The 13,542-nt window shown below is 40.1% G+C and overlaps 1 protein-coding gene across 9 annotated transcripts in view; it reads right to left on the bottom strand.

Annotated features, from left to right (window-relative positions):
- Window positions 1-13,542, bottom strand: part of Cntn1 (contactin 1) — a 305,299-nt gene that overhangs the window by 177,858 nt on the left and 113,899 nt on the right. For 2 of the 9 annotated variants that reach the window (NM_001439870.1, NM_057118.3), the window contains 1 exon segment: window positions 10,912-11,125. The gene's annotated coding sequence lies outside the window, so the exon portion shown is untranslated. 9 annotated transcript variants of the gene reach the window in all.

The following is a 13,542-nucleotide window of genomic DNA, read 5'->3' as shown; positions in this document are numbered from 1 at the left end:
CTCTCTTCGGGAATCAAAAGGTGACGAAAGTACACTTCATCTCAGCCAGCTGAGAAGCCCAATGAATCATAAGGGGAAAATAAAGTATATATTACAACGTTGGAGCTGTAATGTTATCTACCCTAAATGAGCCCATGAGAGGCTGAGTGTGATGGAGAAACGATTGTCCCAGAAATCTTCCACTGTGTGTGAGTCTCTTCTTAATTTTGCCCCGAGAGCCTTCTCTTTATTAAATGTGACTGAAAGCATACATATGTGTGTACATGCATGCACACATGTATACAAATATTTTAATCTAGGACTTCCATCCAAATTTCTCTGGGAAAAAAAATCAATTGGAACAAGAGAGAAGAGAAAATCAAAAAGGTGTATGAGAAAAGTGTTATCCTGATTCTTGCAAAGGTGTGTGAAGATGCTCTGGGACCAGAGGAGCTCCCTGATAGTTCTGCCTGAGCTCCCCATTGGTGGATCCCCCACTTACATCATTATTAGACTCCCCAAGGGGATTTGACACAAACACAGACAAATCAACTTAGGCAAACCACTGCCTGCTAAGCACAAACTGCATAGCATCCCAGCAGCAATGTCCTATTTTATGACAGAAAGATTCAAAGTGATAGCACCCTGTTCAAAAACAATGGGATGTGGAAAAGCTATGTGTACTGAAGCTACGTTATCCCAGGCAAAAAAAGAAACATTTCAAACTTCAAAAACTCAAATGGTAGTTATGTCTAAAGCACAACATTATGAAAATTTTAGCAAGTACCGATGTCCTCCTCAATGCTCGGACGCCATTCTCCCAGAAACGCCCATCTGTGCTTGAGATCTAAGGAGTCTTCAGGGGTCGGTCATAGAGAAATGATTTTTCTCTCAAGGATCTCTCTTAAGAACTTCTAGAAGTAAATAATTTCAAGAAGCAAAGCTAATTCATTAAATAACATTTTTCTCTTAAACTCAGAAGGTAATTACGCAAAGAGCCTCAAAACCAAACGAAAGGTTGGATAGGATGGTGCACGCCTTTAATCCCACCTCACCAGAGGCAGAGGCAAGAAGATCTCTGTGAGTTCGAAGCCAGCTTGGTCTATAGAGTGGGTCCCAGGAGAGCCAGGGCTGTGTAGTGAGACTCAAAAAGTTTGAGGTTATCGTGTTTTTAAATATAATTTCTATGCTATTATCTACTTCAGCATACATGCTCAGATATTGGCCATCAAAACAAACAAACGTGAATCAGAAATGCAATATCATCTCCTGCCCATGAAGGCCAGACTGCTGGATTCTTAGTTGTTTGACTTTGGGTTAACCAGAAATAGCTTCCCATCACTGCAAGAGCCAGCTATTTCAGTCCAATCGAAAATAAATAAAGGTTTCACCTAACGATACTTATATTATTTACGTGAGAGGTAGGCATTGCAGAAGCAGAGAACATAGCAAAAATGATACAGAGGGTTTTCTTTCATTAAAAATCTTTAAAATAATTATTATGCCAAAGAACTTTATTTTATCCCAGCAAAATGGTTAAAATACGGCTTAATTAAAAATAACACTGTTTGGCACTGATGCTCTCCTGTAAAGGTCTCATCCAAATATATCTAGGCAAATATCAAGCCACGCTTCTTCCATTAGCTGAGTATTCTGGCACAAAGAATCACTCTTCTCAGGGTTCGATATTAGTAGTTCTGTTTAGCTCTACTCTCAAGAACTCTCCATGAACTGGACATTTTCGATAAATGTGAAAGCTATTTCCCTTTTCTTCTTATTAGTCTTTTCTATGTGGCCCAAGCAGGTCTAAAGTCTCTAAGAAACTCAGACTGGAATCCAGTGCAGAACCCTCTTATCTCAGCCTCGTGAATGCCAACCCTGGGCTTGATCACCAAGCACAGTCTCAGGCCATTCAAAGGAGGACCAAGTGAGACACGGTTTCCATCTATATTTTTGCTTAGCTTGTCAGCCATTTACCTCTAATTAGCTTGCAATACTTGACAACATACAGGCAACGCGTAAATGCTAGGGGTCCAGAAACGGGCAGAGTGATGGTGTTCTAAGATAGACTGAAATCGTGATGACTAGTAATATCTTATTATGTTTATCCTTGGGATTTTCAGGATTCTTCAAAGGAAAAGAATTGATTATTTGTGTGTGTGTGTGGGGGTGTGTGTGTGTGTGTGGGGTGTGTGTGGGGTGTGTGTGGGGTGTGTGTGGGGTGTGTGTGTGGGGTGTGTGTGTGTGTGTGTGTGTGTGTGTGTGTGTGTGTGTGTGACAGTGATTTATGTTAGAGTGACTTACATTGTGCTCTGGCTAATACAATACAATAGCTTTCTTTCAAAGGAAAAATGAAGACTCTGGTAGGTTTTCCATCTATAAGACTGGATGTTACACCTTGTCATTGGTCTATGTTCAAATCCCAACAAAGGAGTACACTGTGAACAGGACAGGTGACCGTGCCAGTGAAACTGACAGCAAACAAGCAAAACAGCCAATGCTTCCTTCTCTAACCTTTCAATGTGTGGTGTCACCAAAATGTATGGTCCAGATTTAGGGCTGGTCTTCTCACCTCGAATAGTCCAAACAAGAAAATCCCTTACAGGCATGCTCAGCTGCTTGGATGATAATTGGTTCCAGATGTAGTCAAGATTAGCCATGACAATTTCTAACATTTGTTAACTAATACATGAACCATAATTTCTCCATTTCTTAAACATAAATACTCTATTTTTGTTGAACAGAATTATCTTATTGTTTTTTAGGCCAATGTTTTTAAATTAATTTTTAATCGATATATCAACAACCTCCAATACTTATTCTAGTGACCAGAATTAGACTTGACATCACTTTATCTTTGAAATATAGTATTTCATAAAATAATCACTAGTGGTCAAAGGTCTGAAAATGTTGAAGCACCATGAGGTTGGTCTCCACAGATGCTGGAGCTGAGGCTTGGGGAAGCTGGCATCAGGGATAGCCCAGCTACGTGTTCAGGTGAAGTCGGCTCCATCCAGCTACATCTCAGTCCTTTCTTGACTTGTCTTACACAGCACTCAGTCAGGTATCACCATATCCTTACAACACACTATTTCAAAGCTTCGAAATCAGGCGTTTACTACCGAAAAACATTCCACGATTTATCAAAATTTACCATGTATATTTGATAACATCTTGGGTTGCTAAAAGTGTTGTAAATTGGCAGTGGGAGTTAAGCTAATCAAGTCCAAAAATTCACTGTAACAGAAATAGTTGATATGAGCTATTGTTCCACATGTATTTATCGAGAACCTGCAGTGTACACAAGGTGCTATGCTAGAGAAAGGGCATGGAAAGACACAGAAGAAGGTGATGCCTGTTATGTTCCTAGTGGACTTGTCTGGTTAGACATCCCTGGCTAGCAACACCTTTGACAAAGGGGTTGGGAAGTTGAAAAGGAGCTCTCCAAAAACACTCCAGAAGAAAGACATTTAAAAAGAATTCTTACTAGTAATAACATACTTTAGAGGAACCAGTAATTTATTGATGTGAATAGGTCAGGCATGTCTAATTAATCATGTTCTTTACACACACACACACCAGATGTCTTATACAATTGATATATTTCTACAAATGGCACTGTCTTCCTTATTTATAATGAGAGTTTTCCACATTTGAGCAAACTTAGATTTTGCTTATGGCCTACCCATTTTCTAATCATAATCTGGCCTTCTTCCTGACTGAAAAAAAAATACCTTGTTAAAAATAAAGTTTAACTTAGCAGGTCTTTTGTTTTTGTTTTTGTCTTGTCCAATGAAAGAAAGATAAACTGTTGACCAAAAGGGATCCAGAATATCATGGATAGATACATACATGGTCATTTGAAGGTGCCTCAAAATGTCAAGGAAACTTAGAAGAGTTACATGGACCTAGGAGAGAAGCTTTGGTATCTCAGTGCTGAGCCCAGAAAATGACATTGCTGCTTTCAAGTTGTGTTTACTGAGTACATGTCTCCAAAGTATATCATTAACTCATTAACTATAATGAATAAACTCCTTTACGCACCTTTTAATTTTCATATTGAAAAAGCTTTCTTGGATGATTACTAATGGTAGTCACAGCAATTGTACACTCACTGTGCTGGAGACTGGATGTCCGTCTGAGAGCCGCAGTTCCCTAGTAAACTTTCTTTGCTTTTGTTCCATTTCAATAGACTAGTCTTGTCTATGACAAGAGTGAAATGCTTCTGTCCTCAGAGCAACTGAAGAAGGAAAGTCCTAATAGGTACTGGCTTGAGTAAAGAAGCTAATGAGGTCCTTAATCTTAAAAAGATTCATGGTAACACATGTTGATAGGGTATAGAAGCAGAAGACAGAAGTTTGAGGGCCTTCCTTATCATATCTTTGGGTCAACAAGATGGCTCAGAGACTAAAAGTGTTTGATTTTTGTGCAAGCCCAATGAGTCAAGTTCAACCCCAGAATCTCATAGTAGAAGGAATGCTCTACTCCTAATAATTCACTTCTAGCCTCTATTTGCACATGTGTGCCTGCATTTGCACACCAATGTGTGCTCACAGGCATGCATGTGCACACACACGCGTGCACGGGCGCCACCAGCATGCACTGGCACACATGGCACACATCCATACACATAAGCACTCAGGCTCACGTAAGTAAAGACTCATAAATGCAGACAGACCACTGCATTTCATAATTGTACCTGAGGCACTGAAAAACAATTATCTCTCTTTCTCTGGACTCTGAGTGAACTGAGATTTTCTCTGCCCTTATTTTCCCTCATGGCCTGCCATAATGCCTACCATCGTGTCTCCCAGAGTTCCTGGGGAGTTTTCCATAAAGTGTTCCTTAGCTTCAGAAATTTGCTTCAGTTTTTATAAGTGAGAAAGTGTGCATGCTAAATTCATGTCTACGGAGAATGGGAGTAGCTTTTTAACTCATGAAAATATTTAAAGGTCAGTTATAATGGTTAGGTTAAGCAAAGCCTCTTTCTACAAGTATGACCGAACATGGCATTTATATATTAATTTGTAGCAATGGTTATTAATAAAAGGGAAGTTGGTTATATTACTTAACTGTCTAAGTGCTTGTGAGTACAAATATTTCATAAGAATAATGGTTATTATATGGGTGAGTGAAGCTGACATCAGAAACAGGACAAATAGCATATTTATATTCTTTATGTTAACGAACAATTAGCCATTGGTGCTACTAGTAGAGAAAAGAGGGTGTTTTGTAAGGATGATGCTGTATTTCCACTTTCCATTCTCTTATAGTCCTCCTTTGAAAGAAATCAAACTTCTCATCCTTGTGGACAGTACATTTCAGCATTATTTTCCAGCCAGTTCTTGACATATTTACATAATAAAAGCTGACAGAAAACTAGAATTGCAGAAAACAAACAAAAAAAACCACAAAGGAATAAAGTTAATTTTATATCCATGATAATTTTATGGAACAAATTTCCTCCATGGTATGAATCTCTTAAGTTTTACAATAAGATTTTTCCCAACATAAGATCTTTGTTCATTTAAGACATTTTGAAAAAATATAATAAAAGGCATTTTAAAGGAAAATATTCTCCCAAGCCCAGATACGGGGGAATTTTGTAGTTATATTCTTTGATATTTATCTATTTGTTCTTGAACTTTGGTGCCCTTGTAGTGTTCTATTTCTTTTATTAATGGTCCATTTAGCCCACTCCTGGCTGCCTATCCATCCAGGGCTTTACTAGCTTCCCCTGTTCTCCTGTAGCACCTTTTTTTGCCAAATGATGTATCATCCTCCATCTGTTAAATTTGCCATGTTCTTTCTAGCACAGCTCCGCCTCCAGCTTCCCTCCCAGCCACCTATCTTGCTGCCCTTCCATTTGCCAGCACAACAACCATCTTTGCAACCTATCTGTAACCCAAATCATGGCAAGTGTTACACATGAGTTTACCAAACACTCACTTCTTAAAGGGCCGGTGCAATCACAATGGCAACTTACTGTGTAGCCTCTTAAAGATCAAGCACACATTTAGCATTTGATTTCTTCTACACCTTAAAACTAGGAGCTGTGTCCAACGCTATCCAATGACAGGGTGTTGAGCAATAGAATGACTCAACTTCATACGGACTAAGGTTTTAATATTGTTCCTTGAAACCTTACTTTTGTGTGGTACAATCTGTTAACTGTGCATGGTTCATTGTCCAGAATTCTGTATTCAATGATTAGAGACAGCCTTTTCTTCCTTTCTTTTTTTTTTTTTTTTTTTTGGTTCTTTTTTTCGGAGCTGGGGACCAAACCCAGGGCCTTGCGCTTCCTAGGCAAGCGCTCTACCACTGAGCTAAATCCCCAACCCTGGAGACAGCCTTTTCTTTAATACTACATCCTTACACTGATTAAGTCCAGTTCAGTTCTGTAAGCTTAATGTTGCCAAAATAAGTTTCAGTTAGGATATGTGCTTCAGTTATCAGATCAGAGATATTATATAAATAATGATAGCCCTGCTGATTGTAGTTTTGATATTTTGGTAGTTGTGTTGCCTAAGGCATGTATCTTCCCTCATTATTGACATACATGACAAGTTAAGGCTTGACTTCTTGTAGTAGAGGGAAGCACACTGGAGGTTGAGTAGGTCACAGGGAAACATTCAGGGTCTGATATGTTGTTGTCTGTTCATAATTCTAAATTATTTAACCCTTTATCTACTGTGACTCTGATGCTAGTCAAATTCATGTTTATAGGAGGCTCACTCTGGATTTATCTTAAAATTTATAATAGTTTTATTAAAAGGCATTTTAAAGTATTAAAAGACATATTAAAGTAATGGGTGTTTAGTACTCTAGTTATTCTAATTCATATTATAAGATGATGTTTTCTCATTTGCTTTTGGGCAAGTTTATTATTTAGGTTTGAAAATGGTAGAAGATGTGGGAATGAGATGATTCTCATTGGTCATTGAAGACATAATTCGTTATCCTCACACCAGGAGGATCTACACAGATGCATAGAGGCTGATCAGAAGGCAGAGGTAGTGAGGGGCTCTGTGTATTTCAAGCGAAAAACAGAGCTCAGGTTAAGAGCTTTAGATAGGTTTGTTTGATTTCAGCGGCTCTGGAACACAGACTAGTTATCTTTCCCCTTGCCTACTTCTGATGATGGACACTGATTGGTGGACAGTGATAGGAGCCAGAATAAGGAGACTGTTAAAGTAATGACTCTGTGTTGGAATGCACTTGAAAAATGAGTTCAAGTTGTTTCCTAGCAAAGTCAAGTATTCAGAACACAGAGAGTAAATCACCAATGACCATTAGAAAGGAATTGTTGAGAGTCATGTGGTATGGATCCCAAGATTCTTTGGCTGCAAATGTCTCCCGTGAGAGTATCAATGTTGTTGACGCTAAGCACGTTCAGGATCGAACCGTACACATTACTCTAGCGGGAAGGTTTGGTGGCCTGCCCCTCACCTTCCTGCTCAACTCTACCATTCCTGCCCTCTGTTTCAGGATTGACTTCCGAACAGATGCTCGGAACCTTTTCATGGATACTTCTCATGAATATTCTACTATCAGGATCCACGTCAAAACTGGCAATACATGTCTTCAGTTCTTCCATGATTTTGGCCAAATACTTTTGGCTGACAGTATGTTGTACTTCCGCCCTGGAGCTTTTGTTTATTTGATTCCATTGAACATCAAGCCTGTCTTCTTCTTTTGCCTATACAGAGCCAGAGACCACATTAGATCCTTAAGTAAGCACTTATCACACTAAGCTGCCCTTGAGAGGAAAAGGAGTGAAGACGAGGGTCAGTTGGTGAAATAGACACGAATCTACTTCTGTGAGACTGAAGCCCCAGTTAGCTCTTTTCTGCTGGCTTGCTTTTTGTTTTTGTGAGACAGGATCTCTCTATGTCGCCCGAAACTCACAGAGATGCACATGCCTCTGCGTGTGGATTGAGGGCAGACAGCACCAGACACCTCAGTCAATTTCAAATGGCATTTCTGGGGACTAGAGAGATGGCTTCACAGTGAAGATCCTTTGCTTCTATTCCGCTGCAACCAAGTTCAGTTGCTGGCATCGAATCCGGTGACTCACACTCATCCATAACTAATACCGGCTCCAGCAGCCAAAGCTTACTTCTGGCTTCTGGGAACACACATTCTCTCTCTCTCTCTCTCTCTCTCTCTCTCTCTCTCTCTCTCTCTCTCTCTCTCTCTCTCATACACACACACACACACACACACACACACACACACATACACCCCATACACTCAGTTACACATAATTAAAGTGTAATAAAAAGTAAATATTTAAAAATAGTATACATGGAAAATATTTCATATAGTCTATTCAGGGGGAATGTTTTAGAAGGGACTTCTGTCATTTTATCAGTGGGAGATAAAAGGAGGTGAAGTTTCCCCTTGGCCGTCTTGGTTATCATTCATACAGGGACAGCTCAGTGGCTTTTGCTAGGATGGAGCTCAGGAGAATCCCTGGGACTCCCAAAGGGTCACTTTCTTACTGGGCAAATAAGCTAGTATTTAATCGATACGTATATGTGTTAATGTTTGCGAAAATGGGAACGATATCCCTCTTCAAATATTGATCGCCGTGTCTCTTAATCTCCCACGAGTGGTCCGCCACACCCACCATCTCAGCTGAATTATTTCTGTATGTGTGTGCTATGTTGCATTATTCTAACATGCTTTTCATCTGTCCTAACAAAGCTTAATTGCATAGGTTTGCTAAGAACAGATTGGGAAACGAGAGAGAGAGAGAGAGAGAGAGAGAGAGAGAGAGAGAGAGAGAGAGAGAGAGAGAGACAACAACTTATTATTCCCACAGACACTGTGAGAAAAGAGCTGATCACTGTTGGCCTTTCCAAGACACATGGAGTCTGGTTGGAAGGCCGAGGACTTCGCTTCACTCCACTTTGTTACAGAGTGGGTCCATTTCATATGTGTATCATACGTATTCACTATAGAAAAATTTACAAGCCTACCCCTTTGAGATGTTCATGCCACCTGATGCCTCAGCCTGAAGTATTAACAAAATTTTTAAATGTGTCATCAAACCTTACGTTAATGAACTACATCCAGAATTCTGAAAGATTGGCTCCTCATAAAGCGTGATGCGCTGAAAATCCCAATTCTACCGATTTTTCCTTTCAAACTTTATTTTATATCTGGCTACTACATCCACCCCTCAGCCAGATGCGACACACAGTACTGTCGTCATTCTCACCACCACTCAGAATGTACTACGCATCCTTAGGCAACAGCATCCCTAACTTTCTGTCTCCGCCTTTCTATTCCGCTTTCCTTTGGATTCAAAGAAACCACCTTGGGCAGGAGGTGTTTGAGAACTGAGTAGGGTATCTCAGCGTCAGGAGACCCCAGTAGGCAGGCACTTCCCTCTCTCTCTGTTTCCCTCCTCTCAGGGAGAGCTCCACCCGTGATTTCCCTCATGTAACTGGACTAGATTAGTCCTACAGACCGAGCACATCAGAAGGTGAACGCCGTCTGTGCCACACCAGGCTGCTGACAGAAGCCCAAGCGATGGAGGAACGCTGGCAGAATGGCTGTGCTCTGGCAAAGGCTTGGGAAGTGGATTGCCTGGCAGCTTATCACTGTTATGGTTTTGTTTTTCAGGAAAATGATGCCCATTGTACCAAAAAAAAAAAAAAAAAAACCCCAAAAACTAATTGTCTTTCTCCACTTTGGTTACTGAGAGATGACAGCCATATTTTTAAAGTTTAGTCTCAACAGATATGATTCATGCATATTATAGACTTATAAATTATAACTTATGAATTATATATATATATTCACTAATAGTGTGTAAGTTACTTGGACAAGCATCCTTAAGGGATTTTACAGTTTGAGTCCTTCAGTGAACAGTGATACAGTTTTATACTCTAAAAGGAAGCTTAGGACTTTATGTGCTGAACATTTACTTGCACTTATGAACTGCCATGTTTAGCAAATAGTTTTAATCGACAGAAACCTCTTACCAATATAGTCATATAATACTATGTGTTCGGTTTGCTGAGTTTTTTTCGTAAATGTTCTTATGTTCTTTGTTTCTTGTACTGGGAAGTCTACAACTATCACAGGCTTAATTTTTAAAACAGGAGGAAGAAATAACTGTAATTTCCAAGTAAATTTTACAGTATTCTGTCTATCTTGCCATTTTGGAATACCGTGTTCTTGGCAGCACGAGAAAAGCACAGGTAAACGTCAGGATGCCTGGGGGTTGGGAGGACACCTTCTCAGAGGCAAAGGGGTGGCGGGGAAGATGGGGTGAAGAACTCTGGGAGGGGCCCCCAGGAGGGAGGGGCAACATTTGGGATGGCCATAGGTAAAGTAAGCAATTTTGAAAAAGTCAAATTGTCTTGTTTCTGACAAGGTCTTCCCTCAAGGGCAAGCTATTGCAAATCGTTCCCTTAACTTACATCTGCAAGGAAAAAAAAATGCGAGACAGTTTTTGAGTATGACCGAGTACTGCTGCATTTTCCTTTATGTCCAGCGGAACTCAGTACCTTGGGTGTGAACACCTTTTAGTATGATTTGAGATGCCGACCTCAGGGTGGGGATGTGAGCTGAGCCCAAGCCCAGCCACAGCCCTGCTAAAACTTCTCCAGCAGGAGGTGACTTCCACTTACTGATTCAGCTCACTCCCAGGCTGCCCCTCCCCAGTCTGCCAGCACCCACCTAAGGCACACACATCTAAGTTCCTGCACGTTCTTGAAGAGCCGTTGCATGCAAAATAAATACTTCACCTCCATACCGTCTGATATACAAAATAATGTCATCTCTCAGTTATCCCAATAATAAGTGAGGCTGGATTAGGAGTTCTATACCATCAGCACCGCATCCCCGTTATCGTTATCCCAACTCGGCACCCGCTCCCTTGCAATTACCTAACCTAGAGAAAAATCGCGGACTCACCGTATGTGTTGAATCATCTGCCGGTCTCGGTATAATATCTGCTTCAAATTGCCCCTTTGAATAGACTCAGGGAGAGTTATGACACAATCAGCCTCTCTTCTGCAGCAGAAGGCAAGTTAAAAAGACCTCAAGCTGTGACCTCAGAGGCAGGCACAGCCGCTCCCATCCTTCAGACAACCTTCTGCAAAGAACAGGTTGGGAGACTGCAAAGCTGGCTCTCTACATAGCAATACTTTCAAATGAAGCATTCTGGGCTGTGAGCTGTGGATTTACATCCCCGAACCTGGCGGGCTGGAGTCAATGCTGCTTCTGTTGCCTGAAAATATTAAGCATTTCACTGCAGTCGCTTAATGCAAAAAACTATCTGAGGCGACTTCACAAACCCTGTCATTCTGTTCAGGGACTAAAGAATGAGCAGGGCATGCATAATTCATGCATTGGAATCTTCAATGCACTTCCTGTAGCCTGGGCTCTACCCAGTAATGGGCTATTGATCACCTCATCCCTAAGACAATCGGAGAGCCCTGATTGGTTTATTTCCACAAATAAAATCACAACCTAAATCATAGGCAGAAGTCTCCAGCCCGACTGCAGCCTCTCGGGGAAGACATTCTCAGAGCCGAAATGACATCCGCAAGCTGCAGAATGTCGAAGCTGGACTCTTTGGAGCAGAAACGACAGAATCTGCTGTTTTCGTTGATTTGTAAGGGCGTACTTAGAGCAGGATGAAGCAAAGTATTTCACATTATCAATATGATGCACAGAGCTGCTTCCTTCTTCGTTATTGCAGAGACATCAAGAGAACAAATGAAAATTAAGGAAACAAATGCCTAAAAGGCTCACATGTGGCAGCAAAAATTAGGAGCATTTTACCTGCCTCGTTCAGTCACAGTTCCTAGAAGAATTATTCTAAAATAGTGAGCTTGTCATTTCGACGAAGTGCAAAGGGTTTCTTCTATTAAAAATCGCAGCGGATCATGTGGTTACCTCTATTAAATATTCTAGACCATAATTACTTTTTATTCTGGGTGTGTCAGTGGTTCTGAAATTTTTCTTTACCCCCTCTGAGCATTTAAGCTTCAAAGAACACATCACTGTTTATGGTAGCTGAAAAAATGTACAACAAAATGTACATTTAATTATGATCAGATTCATTTAAAAAAAATAGAAAGAAAGAAAGAGGTCCTAGCACTTTAAAATGCCGTCATAGTATTTTCAGAAATACTACTGTGGGAGGTTCCTGTGAAAATGTGCGTACCTATAATTAGTGCACATCCACTACTCAAAGACCTCTGCACTGAAACTAGTTGTCTTGTGTTTCTACACTGGAGGCACAAGCATAATGCTCTTGTAGTCACTGAGAGCTGTGAAGTCACGTCTTCCTAAAACCTTTTTAAACACACACATGAGTGCACACAAACACACACGCAATTGATAGCCTTATGCCATCACACTCGATTCCCTCATAAAACCAGAGGGAAAAGTTCTTGCCTTGGGCTAAAGAACGATGCTGGAACAGCCATTCGCTCACCCAGCACTGTAGATGATGCAGGGCAATTGACTTTTAGAGAAGCATGACTATGTCGGTGGCCTTCAGTCAATAAACCAAGAGTATATACCGGCATTTCAAGGCAGTACAGGTACTGATGGCGACACAGGTGCGGTGGAGAGATAAGTTGAAGACTAGTCTCTTTTTTTATTTTTTATTTTTTATTTTTTCTAAGTTAATATGAGGAAGATCTGCTCTTGGCTGATGGAGATTCTTCTAGAACAGATGTCAGGGCAGTGTGAGGCACTGACCATCCAATTACTTTGGCGATAATACAGTCTATATTCCTACTATTTTCTTATGCCAAGGGTAGTTCTTATATTCGTGTTCATATACTACTAGCAATCTAACAAATTTTTAAGTAAATTATACAGCAGATCTTTTCTTTTAATGTTTTTCTTTTTCTTCTAGTGTATGATCTTTGATGACAAATATAGGATTGAAAGGACTCACATTTTTTTAAATTCATTTAAAGATCTATTAAAAGACATAAAGATCTCATAAAAGATCATCTCATTTAAAATAGCAAAGGTTGGGGATAGAGAGATGGGTCATGAGTTAAGAGCACTGACTGCTCTTCTAGAAAATGGCTCAGTTTTTTTTTTCCAAAAACAATTAGTTTAGTGATCCTTTAAAAGATACAGCTTCTCATAAAGATCATCTCATTTAAAAGAGTAAAAGCTGGAAATAGTGAGAGGTGGCTCATCAGTTAAGAGCACTTTTCTTGACTGCTTTTCTAGAAAACCTAGGTTCAAATCACAGAACCCACACTACAGCTTACAACCATTGGTAACTCTAGTTATAGGAAATCCAGTACCTTCTTCTGGCCTCTGACCGCATCAAGTTAACACATAGTAAACAGATATGCATGCACTCAGAACACCCACAACAACGAAATAAAGCAAGCAAATCATTGTTCTTTAATTTGAAGGAAATAAATACATAAATTAAAAGAGCACAAAAAAATTAGATGGCTTTGAAATGTTCTACTAGGATATGAGGGTACTATCACATAAAGAATTTAAATTACTGATATAATGCTCACTAACTATAAATGACATGATTCAATAGTGTATGGGTAA

Source organism: Rattus norvegicus, chromosome 7 (genome assembly GCF_021556685.1).
Source record: "Rattus norvegicus strain SHRSP/BbbUtx chromosome 7, alternate assembly SHRSP_T2T, whole genome shotgun sequence".
In the NCBI taxonomy this organism is placed as follows: Eukaryota; Metazoa; Chordata; class Mammalia; order Rodentia; family Muridae; genus Rattus; species Rattus norvegicus.
The sequence above is the reverse complement of the archived record's forward strand: the minus strand, read 5'-3'. Positions and strand labels throughout refer to the sequence as shown.